We start from the raw sequence: 19,529 nt of genomic DNA, 5'->3' as shown, positions 1-19,529 counted from the left end.
GGAATGAGAGAAAATAGTTGCAATAAATGAAATTGACAAGGGCTTAATTCCCAGAATATGTAAACAGCTTTTACACTTAATAAGAAAGAAAAACAAACAATTCAATTCAAAAATGGGCAGAAGTCCTAAAGAAACTTTTCTCCAATGAAGACATACAAATGGCCAATAGGCACATGAAAAAAATGCTCAATATCATTATCAAAGAAATGCAAATCAAAACTGCAATCAAGACTCACCTCTCACCAATCCGAATAGCCATCATTCAGAAGTTCACAGACAGTAAATGCTGGAGAGGCTACGGAGAATTGGGAACCCTCCTGCACTGTGGTGGGAATGCAGTTTGGTGGAGCCATTGGGGAAAACTGTACAGAGGTTCCTAAAAAGACAAAAAATTGACCTCCCATATGACCCAGCAATCCCACTCCTGGACATATATCCAGAAGGAACCCTAACTCAAAAAGACACTTTCACCCCAATGTTCACAGCAGCACTATTTACAATAGCAAGACATGGAAACAACCTAAATATCCACTGAAAGATGACTGGATAAAGAGACTGTAGTATATTTCTCCAATAAACTACTATTCAGCCATAAAATAATAATAAAGTAATGCCATTTGCAGCAACATGAATGGACCTGGAGAATGTCATTCAAAGAAAAGTAAGCCCGAAAGACAAAGAAAAATACCATATGAGATCGCTAACATGTGGAATCTTAAAAAAAAAAAAAATCAAAAAACAAAGACACAAAAAGATAAACTTATCTACAGAACAGAAACAGACACAGAGACATAGAAACCAAACTATGGTTACCAGAGGGGAGAGGGTGTGGGAAGGAATATATTGGGAGTTCAAGATTTGCAGATACTGAGTATGTATAGAATAAACCGCAAGTTTATACTGTATAGCACAGGAGAATATATTTAATATCTTATAGTAACTTATGTTTAAAAGAATATGAAAATGAATACAGGTATGTTCCTATTTAACTGAATTGTTGTGCTGTACACAAGAAACTGACACAACATTATAAACTGACTAGACTTCAATGAAAATATTTTTAAATAGACCAAAAACGAAAAAAAAGAAAAAGGATATTATGAAACCAAAAGAATAAAGTACTGACTCAGGCTACAATATGGATGAACCTTGAAACTTTATGTTAAAATAAGCCAGACACAAAAGGACAAATAGTGCCCTTTAAGGTGAACTGTATCTAAGCGTTTACTATACTACTCCTGTAAATTTTCCGGAGGTTTGAAGTTTATCAATATCAAAATAAAATGTATTATTCATTAAAATCATAAAACGCTTCCTCACAGGAGGGCTTTAATTATTAAATGCAGAAATGCATGTAAAGCTCCTGGAAAAACACTTTGCACGTCCACACACAGACACTGCTGTCACTGCCGCTCAGAGGGTGGTGCCAGCGCTGATGAGGGCTGCCTCCACTCGCTGCCCTGCAGACAGGAGTGAGGGCCTGGGCTCTGACAGGCAGGGTGAGCGTGACCCTGGGTCAGACACAGCCATGCCCCAGACTCTGCGTTACCCAACTTTCTTATACAAACTGCAACAAGTTATGTAAACACGCTACAGGGATGTATCTTACAACACAGGGAATACAGCCAATGTTTACAGTAACTATAAATGGAGCATCTATTGTACACCTGAAACATATCATATTTTAAATCAGCTATATCTTTGTAAAAAATTAAAAAATAACTTAAAAATGTTATCACTTTAATATTCAATTCGGTTTTTAAGTAACTACTAAACAGCTTAGAATGTATAAAAGCATTTAAGTGTGCTGTTTGTTTACATATTTATTTACTTTCAGCCTCCTGCTAAAAGAGAAATTAAACAATTTTTTAAACACACCTTAACAACCATAACAACAAAAAGGCAAAACTGAAAGTGAAGAGAAATTGGAGATTCAATACTTAAATGAAACCTGGGGGAGGTAAAGTCATAAAAATGGATTCCCTGGAGTCAGGGCAAGTGTTAAAGCCCGACTAGAAATTCAGCTGTAAGATTCTTGGCAGCTAAAGCAAAAAGAAAAGATCATGGGGGGGTGGTAGAGGGTGTGCTTAGCGTGCACGGGGTCCCGGGTTCAAGCCCCAGGGCTTCCACTAACAGATAAATACACCTAATTACCTACCCCCCAAAAAGAGTCCCAAAGAAAAGAAAAAGAGAAATTTCTTTCCAAAAAAACCTGATATTAAATTTGAATTAAATACTTAAAAAAAAAAAAAAAGAAATATAGAAAAGATGAATGACACTGTGAAGGAAAAGCCCAGCTGGGTTAACGAGCTAAGTCACAAATCTAAGTGTGATAAATGTCGGTTTACTGATCTAAGTATTGCTGGGCTAAATCGTAAATCTGAAGTTTAGTGTCAGTTGACTGGGCTAATAAGCTAACTCGTAAATCCAAGGTCAACAATTGTCAGTAAAGTGATCTGTTCCAAATTCATAAGCTTCAGTGTACTGATTCCTTGCTTTTTGTTGTTTGAGCCTTATTGGCTAATAGCCCCTTACTTGTAACTAACCCTATAGAACCTCATGTGCAGGTCTTGGAGGTGCTCAGAGCTTCGGAACAGAAGCCCCTCTGAGCCCGCCGGCGTAATAAATCTCAGTGCATGTTTCTTGGCTGGCCTGTTGTTTCCGTAACAACACAAGCGATAATGCCCTTGAGATAAATCTGTGATGGCTGCTGGCAGGTCCCCATGTCTCACGTGGCAAAATCTGAAACACCTTTCTAACTACTCAGAGTCATCATAAGCCCACTCCACACATCCTGCTGTTAAATGCAGGAGCACAGGCAGGGCCCTGCCTTTGCTCTCTCTGTGTCATCATAGTGAGACAGGATGGAAGAGGCAGAGCACAGCCATTCAAGGAAAGCCACAGCAATTAACATCAAAATGGTGAAGGATTCAAACCCCAGTAGGCCTTGAGGTTCAGGATGAAGAGATTTAACTTCTAGCAGAGCTTGAGCATCATTATACACCCATTGTAATAGTAACATGGTGAATAACATGCCCCAAGGCACCATGGCAGTCCCAAGGCTAGCCACAAAAGGTCAAAGGGTGGGAAATGGCCAACTCCCTGGGAATCCCAGCCCCTTGCCCTTAGGCTGCTTCTTCTATATATTAGCAAATGAAACCACCAAGCCCAAGAAAACGAGCAACACAGCGCCACCTCGCGGGCACCCCTCTCTCTCCCTCTTCGGAGAAAGCCCACACTCTGTGGAGTGTGTACCTAGTTTTAATCTGAGCACCCAAACCCCACACCTCGTGGCCTTTCTCTTGCCTTTCAATGTGTCTCTGTGAATAAATCTACCTTTCCTCAACACTGGCTTGCTCTTGAATACTTTACTGCACAAAGCCAAGGAACAAAATCTGGTGGGACACATCCCAGGGGCTCAACAAAAGCCTGGGAAACAGCCCTTCTCATGCCTCACGTTTTTTTCCTTGTATCAACAGGACTGGGTTGTGAAGGGAGCTCTGAGGCCCCAGCTAAGGGACAGAAGCTGCCCCCAGGGCTCGAATTGGAGGGCAGCCTCTTCCCCAGCAGGGGCCTTGGGGTCTGCACGGTTCTCTGTGTTTCTCTGTTGTGCTGACTCCCCAGCCACAGAGCGTTCTCCCTAGGCCTGTCCCCACAAAACCCTTCTCTCCAAAATACAAGCACATCATGTCACAATCCTCTTGTTCAACCAGGAAATGCTTAACCCACTTTTTCCCTCCACAGTAAAGTACCTAACTGTCCTCCCTCCCATCACAACTCTTCTTTCTTTGTGAGAACTCTGCACTCCCCACACACCACCCTGAACGCAGGTGCCTTGCTGGCTGGGAACGAGATGTTTCAGTCTCACACAGCCTGCATCCTTTCACTTTCCCCTTGTTACCATAAAAAAGCCTTTCCTGAGTCACCCACAAATCTGATTCTGAACTTCATAAAGTGCTGAGTTTGCAGTCACTGTGTGCATACCTCCCAGGTTTTGACTAAGTTTCCTTCACGAGATCTTCATTAAGGAGCTGCATCAAGAAGTCGAAAGAGGATATTCTTACATCTGAGCGGAGGAGCCTGCAAGAAATTTAAATGGCTTTCAAGACAGAGTTAACCAGGGACAGAGAGGTCGCAGGTCCTAGTCAACAATGTCATGAGGCAAAATGTTCTTCAAAGACTCAGAGTGGCTTCTGAACGTAGAGTCGGCAGGGAGGAGGTGACACGCAGTGAGTGGGGTGAGTGACACAGGGTACGCTCCCCCAGCTGGGGAAGAATTGGATTTTGTTCTAGTTTTCCAAACAATTTCTTAATAGCTTTTTCACCTATTGTCACATACCATTTCCTATGAATTAAGAATATCAATGTCAGTCATTTGGGCCGCTTGGGAGAGGCAACATGATGCCATTCACAGGGCTGGGACATGACAGCCACACCAGTCTAGGTTGAAAGACCAGTGGGGGTATTTCCATGGTGATCACGGGCATGCAGCAAACTCCCCAGCTTCAATGACCTCATCTCAAAGGTGGGGCAATAAAACTACCAAGAAAAGTGCGTGATGATTATGGAAGACATCTGTTTACTAGGTAAGTGCCCGTGACAGCTGCAGCTTAATGGGGAATGTGTATGATTAACAAGGCCCTGTCTACCTGGCCACACGCTCCCTGCCTTCCTGCCTTGGTGGAGCAGCAGAGTTTGTTTAGCTGAGATGAAAGCCCCCAGAGCAGCCCCGACGGGAAAGCTCACAGCTCTGCATTGTGAGGCGTGTTCCTTTCCTTCTCAGTGCTGATCACAGTTTGCTGTCATCTGTTTTTATGTTTATCCCTTTTGTAATTTCCTCTCCTCCGGAGTTTTTGCTCAAGCAGCGCAGGGCCAGGTGTGTCTTGCGGCCTGCCCGATATTCTGGGCTGGGAAAGAGCCGATCACACATCTGGCTTTGGTGCTGAACGGAGAGGGCAGAAGGCCCTGGGGCCCATGCTGAACCGAGGCCCATGCACCCAAAATTATGGTCTGACTTTGGGCAAATTACACAGTCTTCTTTACCCTGAGATTCCTCATCTGTCCATGAAAATAACTGCCCATGGCACACAGAGTTACCAAGATTAAAGGAAATCACCAAATTCACAACATATTCAAGGGGCTACCAGTGCATCCTCAACAGACAAATGCTGCCTTTACGGCTCTGACACACGCCAAGCGGGGCGGCCACACACAGTGAACACTGCTAAGTGCTTCATGTGTGCTACAATACACTTTAGAACTTACAACAATCCCAGGAAGAAACGAATATTATCATGCCCATTTCACAGATTCACCAACAGGTTAAGAGAGGTTGCATTCTAGTCCAAGGCCGTATGGTGAGGAAATGGCGATTTAAACCGGAATCTGGGCCCAGGCCTAGGCTCCATCTCTCTCCCATCCACCTGACCATTTGCCTATGAATTCCACCTGTCCAATACACAAGTTTGCAGCCGGCCAGCTCTTAAATGCAATGTGTGCCACCATTTGTAAATGTTGGTTAATTACCATAAACTGTTCTCAGAAACCACTACAGAAAAAAAAGGTGGACTTAAGGAATTCTGCATTGCGTTCTCCTGTAATGTGCAGAAACCCTTCCCTACACCACCAAATCCAAATGTATGCTTCCTCCATGTTTATGTTTGCACACGGCTTATTAAAGAAGAAGGTACCTGCAGTAATTCCATCTCGGTTCCTTTCCAAGGTTGCAGATTATCCATAATCTGTCCGTGAATGAAAATACTACAATGTGAATGAAAATACTGCAACCATGTCAGTAAACAAAGAGTGCTGAAACCAAGTCATTAGCGGCTGCCGCCAACTCCCAGCGAGGACAGGCCTGCAGCCCAGCAGCTGCAGCAACTCACAATGGTGCCCTCTGAGCAGACTCAGAATAAGAAAGGACAGGATACTGGCCCTAGGTAGCTAGGTGCTTGTTTAAAGAATGAATTCAGGGAGTCCAAAATATTTGCTTCCTCCCATACATAGAAAAGCACTAAATTCTTGAACTTGAGATACCTGGCTTTCTTTAGATAACAAGCAATCTTTTACTGTTCCAACAACCTGGTCTTTGTTGTAAAGCTCCTATATATCCTAGCTCCTCCTCAACCTCTTGGGAGCAGTCCCTCAGAGAGATCTGAGAGGCTGTCATCATGGCTCGAGTCGTCTCGCCAAATAAATCATAACTCTTAACCTTTAGGCTGCACATGTATTTCAGTCAACAGTTTTGGACATCATGAAGGGACCCAGAGCAGACTTTCTCCACCTGAACTCTCCGAGTATCTGGAGCCTTGGTACCATAAGTGGCCCTTTGTGCCCATCTGCCTCCTCGGGGAGTCCAGATGAATTTGGGTGAGTCTCTCTTGTTTCTTGGAAATCACATATTGTTTGATGATCCTGAGTTTTATTTGGCGGAGTTTCCAGGTAACTGGCCCTCCAGTTGAAAGATACTGGGGTGAATTACCCACCCAGTGGAGACATACTGGGTGGGGCCTGGTTGAAATATAATGGGAAATACCCACCTTGCAGAGACGTCCGAAGTGGGGCTGGTGGAAACATACCAGGAAAATACTCACCCAGTGGAGACGTCCCGAGTGTGTCCAAGTTGAAGGACACTGGGTTCAGGGCTGAGTGGTTAGGTAAGAGGTTGTTCTAATGTTTTCCTCAATTTGGTTACCTCCATTGAATTTTTCAGGATAAAAGTAAAACTCTTATGAGTAACCTTTCAACTCCAAAAATGGGACCCTCCTCCTGGCTGGTAACAGCTTTCTCTGGTGACAGAGAATCTTGCAGGAGTGGTAGAGGCAAAGACTTCATGCCATAGAGTTGTCCCTGAGGGAAATCTTACTAGCAAATTTATTCTGAGAACCCGAACTTACAATGTGGAATAGAACTTTCAAAAAAAATAAAAAACAGAAAAGAAAAGAAAAAATGACAGATTGCCAGCCTCCAACTATTACCCCAGCCAGGTTTATGTACATACAAAACTTACAGCATTAATTGGGAATTAGAAAAAAAAAAAAAAAAAAACTCACTATGAAAGTAACTAACCAGGCCTGATAAAAATATTTTTTGGAATTCTGAACTTATAAAAACAAAATCCCCGTTAGGGGGAACTTAGATTTCTCTTCCTGTGTCCTTGAAATGTAAATGTTTTATCTTTCTCTGGGTGTTTTATATGTGTGTATGTATGTATATATAAGTTTACTTTTTTTTAAAGGAAACCTTGGACTCTGCCATACAAAAGGTTCAAGTATTGTGTACATATGGTGGCCACGCAAATAAATTGGGATTCTAAGCAATTCTTTGTACCAATTGTCAGATATTTTGCCATCTTAAACTTTGTTTCATCAGCCTGGACCACAAAGGCCTTTAGCTTTTGAAGAGTAAACCTTTGAATTTTATTTAGGCAACACCCCCACTCTCATGTGGAAGAGCCTCTTCATCTTATTGGTTTAAAATCACTATATATATATTATATATATATTGTATAATAATAATATATATATTATTATATATATATATATAAAATGATGGCCATATGATGGATCCTTTAATTTGGAAAAACTTTTAAATTGGTGAAAGTTGAAAGAGATCTCATTATAAACAGCTGTTTTATTGGTATCTATTAAAATCAATTTTAAAGGTAGAAAAATATATCTAATGTTTAAGCTAAGAACTTAGTGAAAAAAATAAAACTGGTTTGAAAAGCTACATTTGTGTTTTTCCTTTCCGATAAATGGTTCTAGGGATGCTAATAAAATCTTAGAATAATTAATGTTAATTAGGTTGAATAACTGGAAAAAGGATTGTTAAAAGGTCGAAAAATAAAAGATAAGGGGCTTATCCCAAGTGGATAAATATTTTTATATGGTTATTTTGAATGAGATAAATAAAATGGACATTTTTGGATTTAGGTACAAGGTTTTGATACTACACTACATAAAGTAAAAAAAAGGGCCAAAGAGATCACCTACTGCCCCCCAACATTAAAGTTCAAACAAGTCCGTTTTATTTGCCGCAGTTTAAAATATATATATATATAGACTGAAATATTTGATCAATGATTGGGACAACAGACCAATTAATCAAAGTAAAAATTGAGAGGGGTCTAAGCTCTTTGGCTGAAACTTGGGCATCCTAGAGACTTTTCTATAAAATTAGATACAATGCACAAAAAAAAAAAAAAAAAAGGCTTCTGGCACTCCTTCTAGAAATAAGAATTATTGATTAAAACATAAATATAAAAATTAAAGGTATAAGATTTAATAAAATTGAGATAAAAGTTTGTAAAATTGGTATATTTAAATGGTCTTTATATAAAACTTTTGCTTAATTATGTTGTGGGATAGATATGTTTCAATGGAAAAACGCGTCCCCTTCTTGGTGTTGTAAGTCTGGGCACAAATCTGTCCCTCAGAAAATATTAATTGAACAAAGTAAAAGAAACCAACAGAGTTACATGAGCTGTCCAGTATAACGTAAAACTAAAAACTAATATTCAGTGGCTAATAAAAAAATATATTAAGAGGTTTACCCTGGGTTTAACTTATAACTCAAGAAAAAGAGACCTTACTAAATGCCTTATGCAAGCTTTGGAAAACATGATAAATTAAACCTTAAGGTTTTAAAACACGGAATTCTTTGTTTACAGCTCTTCTCACTGATAAAAAATGCCAATTAAGGAGGGAAAATTGGGTCTGGGTGACAGAGCAGTTCTCTGGGGAATTGGAAGATTGTGTCTTTGTCTTGCAGATCAGAAATGTAAATACAGCAAACAATGACCTAAGACTGAGCCTAATTAGCTCAACGAAATAAAATTTAAGGCCAAGAAATTTTTGGCATTTTAAAACTTAGAACTCAGAACTCTGACGTGTCCTTCAGACTTTGTCAAGAAATCTTAAATGTCTGTTTCATAAATAGCAAGCCTTAGTGATTTGAGCAAGCAAATTCACTTTACTCCAACTATTATTATACCTATCTTATAAGTAAGTTTTAAAGTGAAGCTATGAGATCTCTAGCTTTTGTCTGTTTATAAGACTGTGTACACATTATTGATGTGAGATATTTCTACAGGTAAAAAAATCAAAGTCAAAGAGATCTGCTTAATTGACGTAAAAAATAGGAGCTTGAAAATTAAGTATTTTTAAAATAAAAACTGAACAAATTGACTTTCAGCGTCACGTGAACTGGAAAATATTCAATATTAAGATAATATTTGATACTGTTTAGTTTAAGAATGTCCTAATTAATATAGACATCTTTAAAGTCATCAATATTAAGTATAATGCTTTTACTGTACCTAGGTTTAATGAAAGTCAAATAAGATCCTGTTATATCTGTTGCAGATATGTCAAGAAAAAAAAACAGTAATGTGGTGTGGTAAAATTTTAAGTAAATTAAATGCAAATGAGATGAGAGCTTTGGGTAAATTTTTAAAATATATTTTTAAAATGTATGCTTAAGATAATCTCTAAATGTTTGGTAACTTTAAATTCTAGAGTTGTGCTAAATTAAGTCAAATGATAGGATTTTATTAAATAGCTATGCCATTTTCAGATAAAATAAGATTGAAATATGAATTACTTAACATGTAACTTCCTCTTACAGAGAAAATAAAGGTGTTTAGAAATACTAATAAATGGATGATGCCACCCTGAAATAGTCTCTATTATTAAGGGAATGATCTCAGTATCCTAGGAAAGTAAGATAAATGTGTAAAGGAAGATATAAGAATGGAATTATATTTTGTTAATGAAAAATAGTGGATTTCTCCTGAAGCTGGTTACTTCTGAATGGAAGAGAAAATAAGGGACACACTAATATGAGTATAGAAAGCTATGGAAGGCTTGTGGAAGTGGAACCCTGAGGAAAGAGTTTCATACGTGGTCAGAATTGGCTAAGTTTAGAATCAACTTGGGCAAAGTAAATGAATCTTAGAAGTAAGCAGGTACAAGACTAGATTTGGTTTTCTCGCTGTTAAGAGGAAAAAATTTTCTTAAAATGTTAATCCACCTTCAGTAACAGATTGTAAAACTTCTTATACCACTTAACTGATCTGTTCTGCCATTACCTTTGACGCATTTTCTTGTTAATGAATTAGTTCTACGTTACAGTGATCTATATGTTTATCTGACCAAGTGTTCTGAAATCTTTAAACAAGCTCCCCAAATATCAATTTCTAATTAAAGTTATTTTAATCTCCAGTTAAGTTTGGGATGCTACAGAGGGCCCCTGAAACATCCCAAAGAGAGATTTTAATCTAGTAAATTTCATTTGGCATGTTAAATAACATGGTATTGTCAAATGAATAATAAAACTTCTAAGGTTATATTGTATGAGAAAATGTTATTAATATAGATATTGTAGAAATTATATGGACTCCCTAACATTCTGGTATATCTGAAATGTTACCAGTGATAATTCTGGGTATAGTGACCAGGTTCCTTTATCGATTATAGTGTAACGGTGTTTAACCATGATTTTAAATCTTTTGTCATTTATAGACAGTTAATGGTTGTCTTCTGATGGTTTTGCAAAATGCTTGCTCTTCAAGGAGATTTACTGATTTCTAAAAAATTTCAAACTATAGCAGTGAAATAAACTGGGTAAGAAATTTTAAATTTCCAATGAAAACTGTGATTAAAAGAATTAATTACATGGGACTGAGTAAACTGGTGAATATGGTTATAATTTTTGATTTTGTTTAAAATACTACTGGCTTTTAACCTGTTTCCCAGACATAAAGAATCTCTTCTCTTTAAGCTAGCTATGATTCACAGCAATTTGATAAATTATACCTATGTAATCAGACTTGGAACAGTTATCTTTTCTCTCAATCTGATCCCTCAATAGACTAAAAACTCTTAGGTCCCCAGTGGCTCTATCAGACAAATGAGGAAGTTCATCTCCTAACAGATATAGGAATCTCAAGGTATTTTAAGGATTTTAAAGAGAAAAGAATTTACCTAAATCTGTAAGGCAGAAATCCATGACAAGCCCTTGACGGGTCTTTCCTGGCCTTAGCAAACCTTATTAACATTCTACCCTGAGACTCCTAATTAAAAGTTCCAACACAGCCAATTTAAAAAAGCTTATATGATCAAATAATCAGACAACTTGTAAAGCAATTAATCTTGACATGGCTTTATTTGAGAAAAATGAGGGTAACTTTAGAGAGAAAAAAGATTATATTTTAGTGGATATTAAATTCTAGTTTTGTTGACGTCCGTATTTACTAACACACTTCCCAACCATTCCTTGCTGTTATGTCACATTGCTGTACAGTTTAACTGAATTATTAATAGGATACTCTAGCTTTGTTTCTGAAGCTCACTAATCTATCCTTGGGTAAAATTCCAATGCCCCATGACCTGCAGCCAGGGGATTATACAAACTGGAACAGGCATGACTTAAAGAACTGTCTCCAACCTGAATGGAAGGACCCTTTATCAGGTACTCTTAAATAGACCATACACACCAAAGCTGAAGGAAACGGACTTTCGGGTTCATTTCCTATCAGAAATAGCCCCTGCAATGCACTGGCCTATAGAGCACTGCTCACCTTAAAACAATGCCCAAATGGAGAAAAAGCTACCAGGCCAGGATGACAAGAAGACGATATCTGAGGTAGACAGCTGACCCAAGACACCGTACCAGGCCTGCATAAAAATTACTGTGATAATTTCTCCTACCTTTGATTATGAACTACTCCAATTGTTAAGTTTATGGTAAATTACCTATGTCTAGTTCTTCTGTGTTACCTTGGTGGGTTTCCCTACTCCAAGTCTCTAACTAGATAGCCCTCAGAAACGTTATTCTAAAAAGAAATTATAGTTCTGTTTAGACCTCTGTTGATCTTACAAGGTGGGAGACGTCACCTGACCAATTAATACCTGCTCTGAGACTGACCATAAATATGAATTTTCCCATAAGATCACTCAAACTCAATCAGAAACACAAGCAAAATTTTAACCCCAAAATACAACTTCCCGATTATTAAATTCTTAATCATGACTTTATTAACGTTACTAGCTGTATTACTTATATCCTGTCTATTTTATAAAATTGTCTGTTACATTTCCCAAAGTGTAACTAGGCCTACAAAATTGATGATGGCTAAACATCTTGAAGAAATAGAAAAAATTTATAACCCTGAATAAAGTAATTGTAATAGTGTGATTCTAGTTATGGGAATGAGCAATGAAGGGAAAACACTTCCTGGATCATAACAAACAAGTAAGACAGGTGATCCAGAGAATTTTTAGTATCAACAGGGCATCCCCGCCCCTTTTTAGTATAAAAGTGGACTGATTTCTGACTTGGGGGAGACGGTTCTCCAGCATGTCATTCAGCCATCTTCTGGGTCTGCCAGCTTTTCAAATAAAGTCACTATTCCTTGCTCCAACACCTCAATCTCCCGATTTATTGGCCTGTCATACAGCAAGCAGTACGAGTTTCGACTTGGTAACAAGATGACTGCATTGGAGGTAGTATGTCTCCACTTTTTCCTCGTTTCCAATATGTAACATGCACATCATTTATGATCTAGTGCAAATAATTCATCAAAGACAACCACAAAAAGAAACTACACTCACCTAGCTATCAACACTGAAGTCACAACCTATCAATTTTATATGCTGTTTAACAACACAACTAAAAAACCTAACATAGGGAATTGATTCCACAGAAATAAAATTATTTCTACTCCTTCAAAACCTTTTTTTCTTTTTTATTTTCTTTTGTTTTGCATATTGAAAAGAAAATAAAAGACAAATCATTTTATTTCACGTATTTTGTTATAGCTACATAATATAAATACTACAAAGATATTTAAATTGCAATAAAAATTGTTCATATATTGTACAAAGATATATACACAATCAATGTGGATAAGGAAAGGAATGGATATTTACTAAAAATCCACTGCACATCCAGTCTTTTACAAGCATATCCTGGAATATAAGCTCTATGATCCAGGGGTCCACCACCTGCATTCTCACTGTTGAGTCCCTTAGTAATCTTCTACCAAGGCACCAGCATAGAACCACGCGATCAGTATTTTAGGTATAAATGAGGAAATTAGCTCATTCAGTTCTAAAACAAAAACCCTAAAGTAAATACTGAACTTATTTACAGATAAAGAAAATTGGACACAAACAAGTACAGTTTCTTCCCCAAGTTCACAAAGCTAATAACTGGTAAAGGCAAGATTTGAACTCATCTGTCTGATTCCAAAAACTAAGTTTGAAATCCCTTTCGAATGGGAAGGGTCCAGCAGCACAGCCTATCACCCTATCTTTGTTCAGATCTAGCCTTAGACAGCCTGAGACAGCACCCCATTCCTATGGAACTTGAGGGCAAATGATAACAATAAGGATTTTATATCCAGTAGTTTCTTAGGTATCATTTATATAAACTGTCAGCAGGACAGCAGAAAAACTCTGGGAAATATGAGTGGGTCCAGGGCTTTTTGCTGATTAGAAACTCAGTCTTTCAGGACAGAGTGACCTTCCCATGAGAGGCCACACGGACCTAAACTAAAGGCAGCTGAGCAATGAAAACTAGCAAGACCCTGGAACTCAAGCAAGAAGGATCCCTGCCATCTCCCGCCCTGTTGCCTCTTCATCTACGTGGACACGAAGACAGAAGACCCAGGTTCTTGTCCAAGTTACACCATCATGGATTCTCACCCATAAAAAGTTACGACTCTATGCTGTCCTAAGTCCTTTCCAACTCAAATATGTTGACACCAATATCACAGCAGAATGTCCACAAACTCTCTTCTATAAGAATAGTTCTATGGCCACAAAGCAGAAATCCAATTAAAAACACCATGCACTAAGCAAGGTGAAAGTCTGCGTAAGAGACTTTGCTCTCACGCTCAGTGAATGAAAACTCAGAAAAATTGGTCCTTCTCCCTCAGCAAGTTGTAGGTAGGCTGATTGTGTGTGTGTGTGGGTGTGCATGTGTGTGTGTAAATCAAATACAATGACGTCTGGGATCTGTACAGATTTTTTTTATGTTACTGTCATATCATGAGGATGAGACACCCTTTAAAGTAATTTGAATCTAGTTTTCTGAGAGAGTCTCAGGATCTTTTGGTGGAGGAGGGAAAAGGAAAGGAGGAAAGAAGTAAATGAAGCAAAGGAGTAAGAATACTGCAAGGGAAAGGCAAGACATTAATTTTGTTCCTCATTGCATCACAAACAAATTACGGACTGGCTTTGCCCCGATGTCCTGTCGAGCACTGAGTTGCAGATGAAGAGGTGACAGCCCATTTCTCACTGAGCTTGTGACTGTACGTGGCATCTTATAGAAACAAATCACTTACCCTGATCAAACACTCTAGCAGCAGGCCGTAATTCTCCTATTTTGAGAGATAAGAAAATAGGAGTTCAAAGAGGGTAGATAACTTGACAAAAGTCAGAGGACCAGTAAATAAGAGAGGATGAATTCAAACTCAGATCTGAATGCAGAGTCTGATCTTCCCACTCCAAGGACTGGAAAATCCTTAACACACAGACTCCCCAGCTCCCCTGCAGTGTTCCTGGCGCCAAGCATTTCCCATGGTGATGGACTCCAGTTCTCACAGACACAGCGCTCTGTGCAGCCAATGACCTTGATCAGACCTTGATCATCTACCTGCCACGCCCACCAGGCTTCACCATACAGGTAGGAAAGCTGGCTTTCAAGTGCATACAAAGCCACCCCTGGTCTAACCTGGGCTCTTCTGGGGCTTCTCCAGCCTAAAGGCAGCCATGAAAGTGCTCACAGTTTGTACATGAGCCACACTACCTCTCTCCATCTGTCTCCACACCTATACTTCTTAGCTATGACCATTTTGATAATATTGGAAACAAATTTTTAAAAACACAAAAGAAAGGATCCTCGAACAATTACTTAATACTTACAATTTTAAATGATTTGTTACAAAGTGAGTATTTACAAACCGAATCTGCCTTCCTAGGTGTCAGTTTAAACAGTTAAAAAATATAATAGCAAAAAATTCTCACTTACAAAATTAACAAAAACATCAACAATAATCTGGAATAAACTCAAAATTAATGCCCATGTTGTACATGGAGAAAACTACAGGACTGTACTGAGGGGTAAATAAGAGGTATGAATGTAGAGACATCAACATATTGCATGGAGGAAAACAGTTTTGTAAAGATGTAAGTTCTCCTAAAAATAATTCAAAACTTAATAAAAATCCCATGAATACTCTTATCTGACTTTTTTTTAACTTGAACAAAATATTTTAGAATTCTTCAGGAATAATAAAGTCATAATAATAGCCAAGAAATTTTGGGATGGAAGAAAAGAACAAAAAAATATCACACTGTCAGATAATAATTAATTTTTACAATATGTAAGATATGGCGCTGGATTAAGGAAGTAAGATTGACAGAAATATAGCCTGAGCTCAAAAAGAGACTCTAGTGTACATAAGTATTTTGTGCATGTGGGATTTCAAATCAAAGAGCAAAGTATGAATTCAATAATTCTCCTGGGACAATCAGAGAATCACCTGGAAAGAACAAATTCTATTCCTGTCATAATGACCACAAAAAAAATTACAGATAGTTGTTTAAATATTAAAATACTAATAACAGCAAATACAACTCTTTGCTCACATTAATTCAAGTTCTCCTCACTATAACAAGTACTATTATCATCTCCATCTTAGACATTAAATAAACCTACATAAGAGATTTATACCATTATAAGAAAGTATTTCTAAGAATAATAACAAAGATAAAACCCAAAAGGAAGACATTTACTATCTTAAGAATATTTTGAGCCACAACGAAAATAAAAAACCTACTGAACAAAATGAAAGGCAAGAAATGACAAGATAAAGCTCTGTGATACATGTTGATGAAGACAAGGGGTTAATGTTCATAACATACAAAGAGCTGTCACAAAGCAACAAGAAGCTCCCTCACTTAAATGTGTGCAAAGGACAAAAGGGATCATTCACTTTTAAAAAGTCAGATGACTAATGAGTGAAAAATGCTCAATAACTCACTGGTCATCAAATAGAAACTAAAACAATGAAAAAGCAATTTTGCTCATCATATCGGCAAATATTTGTAAAAGATATTCTAGCTAGTGTCCATCTGTGAGAGAACAAACTGTGAGCGACATTTTGGAGGACGACATGTCAATGGATATGTAAACTCTGAAAAACGTGTGTACACACAGACTCAACTCAACTTCTAGGAATCATTTCATTTAGAAAAAAAATCAGTTCAAAAGATGTACTCATCAGAGCATTTACACAGCACTGTTTACAATGGTGGGATGAAAAGCTGAAGTGAAATCATATCCTGTGATAGAGAATTGGTTACATAAGTTATTCTACAGATTTTCATTCCCCACTGGAGAAGCAATTTCTAGTCACTTGAAAGGAGCCTGTGATGAATGTAAATATCACATCCAGGGACAAAATTTCCAGAAGCCTTAACTAAAGGAATACTCATACAAGATCACAGGTATGTTTGTACAAGAGGGATGCCAGTCAAACATCCTTTCTGAAAGTGGAAAATGGAGAAAACTTAAGGGTCCAACATCAAGAAAATGATGCGGTAAATCACGGCGAGACGTGGGCTCTGAAGGGGCCGGCGATTCGGCATTGTCCAGGGCCTTGTCCACATCACTCTCCCACCAAAAGTGTCCTTGCACAAGAGACCACACCTGCACATCAGGAGACCCCTCCATTCTATCTGAAAGGACCGGGTGAGTCTGGAGTGGGAGGACGTCTATGATATACCCGTGAGTGAATAAAGCGAGCTGCAGAACACATATAGTACGGTCTTATTTTTCAATAAAGCATATATATACACACATATACATAGATTTCTCATATACGTGTATGTATGTAGGTATGTATGTATTTATGTGTATATATATATATGTCATAGGCATAAAGGTCATGAAATATATACACCACATTGTCAACAGCTTTTACACTCAGGAAATAAGGGGAAGGGAGTTAGGGGCCTTTAAGTACCACCACAGTTCCCTTTTCAGTATTTCAGTTAAGTATACTTGAATTTAAAAGTTTATTTAAGTCCGAAGTAAAATGGACGATGCCTCCACAAGACAAAATGCTATACTGGTCATTAAAAATTATGCCAGGGGAGATAGAATATTGCAGAAAAACATGTAATAAGCCGAATGGAAAATGGAGGTCTCCACACAGTAAACAGGCACAGAGTGATCGCTGGTTTTTATGACAGAGGTGATACACACTGATGAAAAGAACAGAAAATAGAAGTTAAAGTGTTAATTACTGTCTCTGAGTAGTGGGACAAGGATACCCTATTTTGCCCCTTTTTTCAGACTTATTATATTAAATACACATTATTTTTCATCTGAAAAAATCATTTTTAGATGTCTAGTACCATGCATTGGAGAAAATACATGAGTACTTACATAAATAAATAACTAGGAGACACCGCAGCAGCGTCACACAACGTAGAATGGGCGATCCTGAATAACAACGCACAGTTACATAAGGACCCACAAAGTGAGAGCACCTGCTGTAACAGGGCATGGCCCCCTTCTATTTGTCAGTTGTATCTTCAGGGCTGAGGCAGTTCTGAGCACGGCCAGTGTCAGTGCTGGTGTCTGGATGGATGCCACTGGAGGTGAGGGCACCTGCAAGCCGAGAGGAAGAACAGAAATCATCCTCTGCTTTTTCTGTCTTGTTTCTTTGTTACTTTTAAAGAGAGGCATAAATAAGATAAACTAAATCTTCCCTGCTGAAATTTAAGTAATGAAACATTTTTTAAAGTCTTCACAGCTTATATTCTGCCTATAACTGTCTTTACAACAAAGCATCATATTTATTACATGTTAATTAACTCAATTAACTCCCTGTTGAAGCCTATTAAAGAACATGAAATGCACTACGTGAAAGCACCACGCCTGCAGTGACTACCTCAGCTGTCTTGAAGGCAGTGCAGTCAGCCCCCACCATCCCGTGGCCCTGAGCTCCTGATGCTGCTAAGAGAGCATGCTGCCGCCTCAGATGGAGAGGAACTGTGAAAGCATATTCTGAAGTCATCAGCACTGACAAAACATAACTGACAAATCCCAGGCTTCTTGGAGGATGTCATTTTCGGTTTCTGGCCAACACCCGTCAATGAGCAGAACCACCCCATTCCGAGCCATGGGACACACGTGGGAAGCAGTTTTGGAGAAATTTCCATGTATAGAATGTAACCAACTATACATAGAACTCTGAAAAAGGAAAAGATGAAATACTCTGATTTTGGAAGACACTCAAAATATTCTCCTAAACCTTAGTAGCTGGAAAGGCTGGGCTTCTCCTCAGCCACTTATTTATTTCACAGCCAGTGAGCATCTCCCACACACCCTGTTTCCCTGTGTCTGCTGGGAGCCTCAGGCACACTGTTGCTGTCGATCTTATAAGTCACAGGGCAGACGCGTGTCTCTCATGCCTGCCACCCTCACACAGGCTCGCCTCCTAGCCTCACTGTCTGAACTTGGCCCCATTTTCTCACCTGCTTATTTGGTATCTGTTCTTCTGTAAGCTGCCTGAAATGCTTTTTGGAACAAGTCAGAAGAATGAGTGGGTAGAGAAATGGACAGTTGGACAGGTGAGAGGTGGGCAGACAGACAGAGAGACTCCAAGAAAAGGGGAACAAAGAAAATTCCCTATGCAGAACCCTCTTCTAGTCAGGGAAGAAAACCGCCACGGAGACGTGTGAAGAGGCAGGTGGCTTAGGGCTGTTTCCTGGATTCCATGAAAAGTCCCACCAAGAGAGAGGGTAGAACTATAAAGAATAAAAGAAAAAAGCATGCATGCTTGAAAAATATATCTACAATATGTACTTTCTAAAGAATAGATTCAAATCAGCAGGGCCCAATAACACAATCCTTGGGTATTTACAGAAGTGAGAATCCCATCTCCAAACCACAAGGCATCCCTTAGGAGCACTGAGAGTCTTCACGGGGCGGTCATAAAGCCGTCACCGCAAAAGCTATGCTCTCCTGCACTTACGAGGAACGAGCAGCTGTGCTAGGGCTGCCCACGTGCGTCACTTACACCCCCCAGCACCTCTACGGGGGGGACGCCTAGCGAGCCCCATCTCTGCAGGACAGAAAACTAGTCCGAGAGACGCTAAGCCGGCCTACCAGTTCTCCATCTCACAGGACTGGTCATTCCAGAGCAGGACTCGAACTAGGACCCACGTTTTTAATCACGGTTCTACCGTGATTTGTGTGCTTATTTTGTGTATAATACATTTGTTTCTGGCATGAAAGGATATTTAATAAATGATCGGTTGTCTTGTCTATCTCATTAGCTCACAATCTTTATATTTTTGAATTGTACTCTTTTCCCCTGGAGAAAGGAACGGAAAGAACAGTGGTCAGAATGTGCTGGGGCTCCATTCTTTATCTGTTACCTCATCTCATCCAAGTCCCCAACCAGGGAGAAGGATCAAATGTCCTCCTCATCTTTAAAAGCGTGGTCT

General features: G+C 39.0%; 1 protein-coding gene across 1 annotated transcript in view; it reads right to left on the bottom strand.

Annotated features, from left to right (window-relative positions):
* LOC135320895 (uncharacterized) overlaps positions 1-19,529 on the bottom strand; it is a 142,665-nt gene that overhangs the window by 9,512 nt on the left and 113,624 nt on the right. Inside the window, exons 28-29 of the mRNA XM_064484092.1 lie at positions 17,461-17,685; positions 3,985-4,080 (exon numbers count right to left, since the gene is read on the bottom strand). The gene's annotated coding sequence lies outside the window, so the exon portion shown is untranslated. The remainder of the gene's footprint in view (positions 1-3,984; positions 4,081-17,460; positions 17,686-19,529) is intronic.

This window comes from Camelus dromedarius, unplaced genomic scaffold (genome assembly GCF_036321535.1).
Source record: "Camelus dromedarius isolate mCamDro1 unplaced genomic scaffold, mCamDro1.pat HAP1_SCAFFOLD_180, whole genome shotgun sequence".
In the NCBI taxonomy this organism is placed as follows: Eukaryota; Metazoa; Chordata; class Mammalia; order Artiodactyla; family Camelidae; genus Camelus; species Camelus dromedarius.
This window is presented reverse-complemented; position numbering and strand designations above follow the sequence as displayed.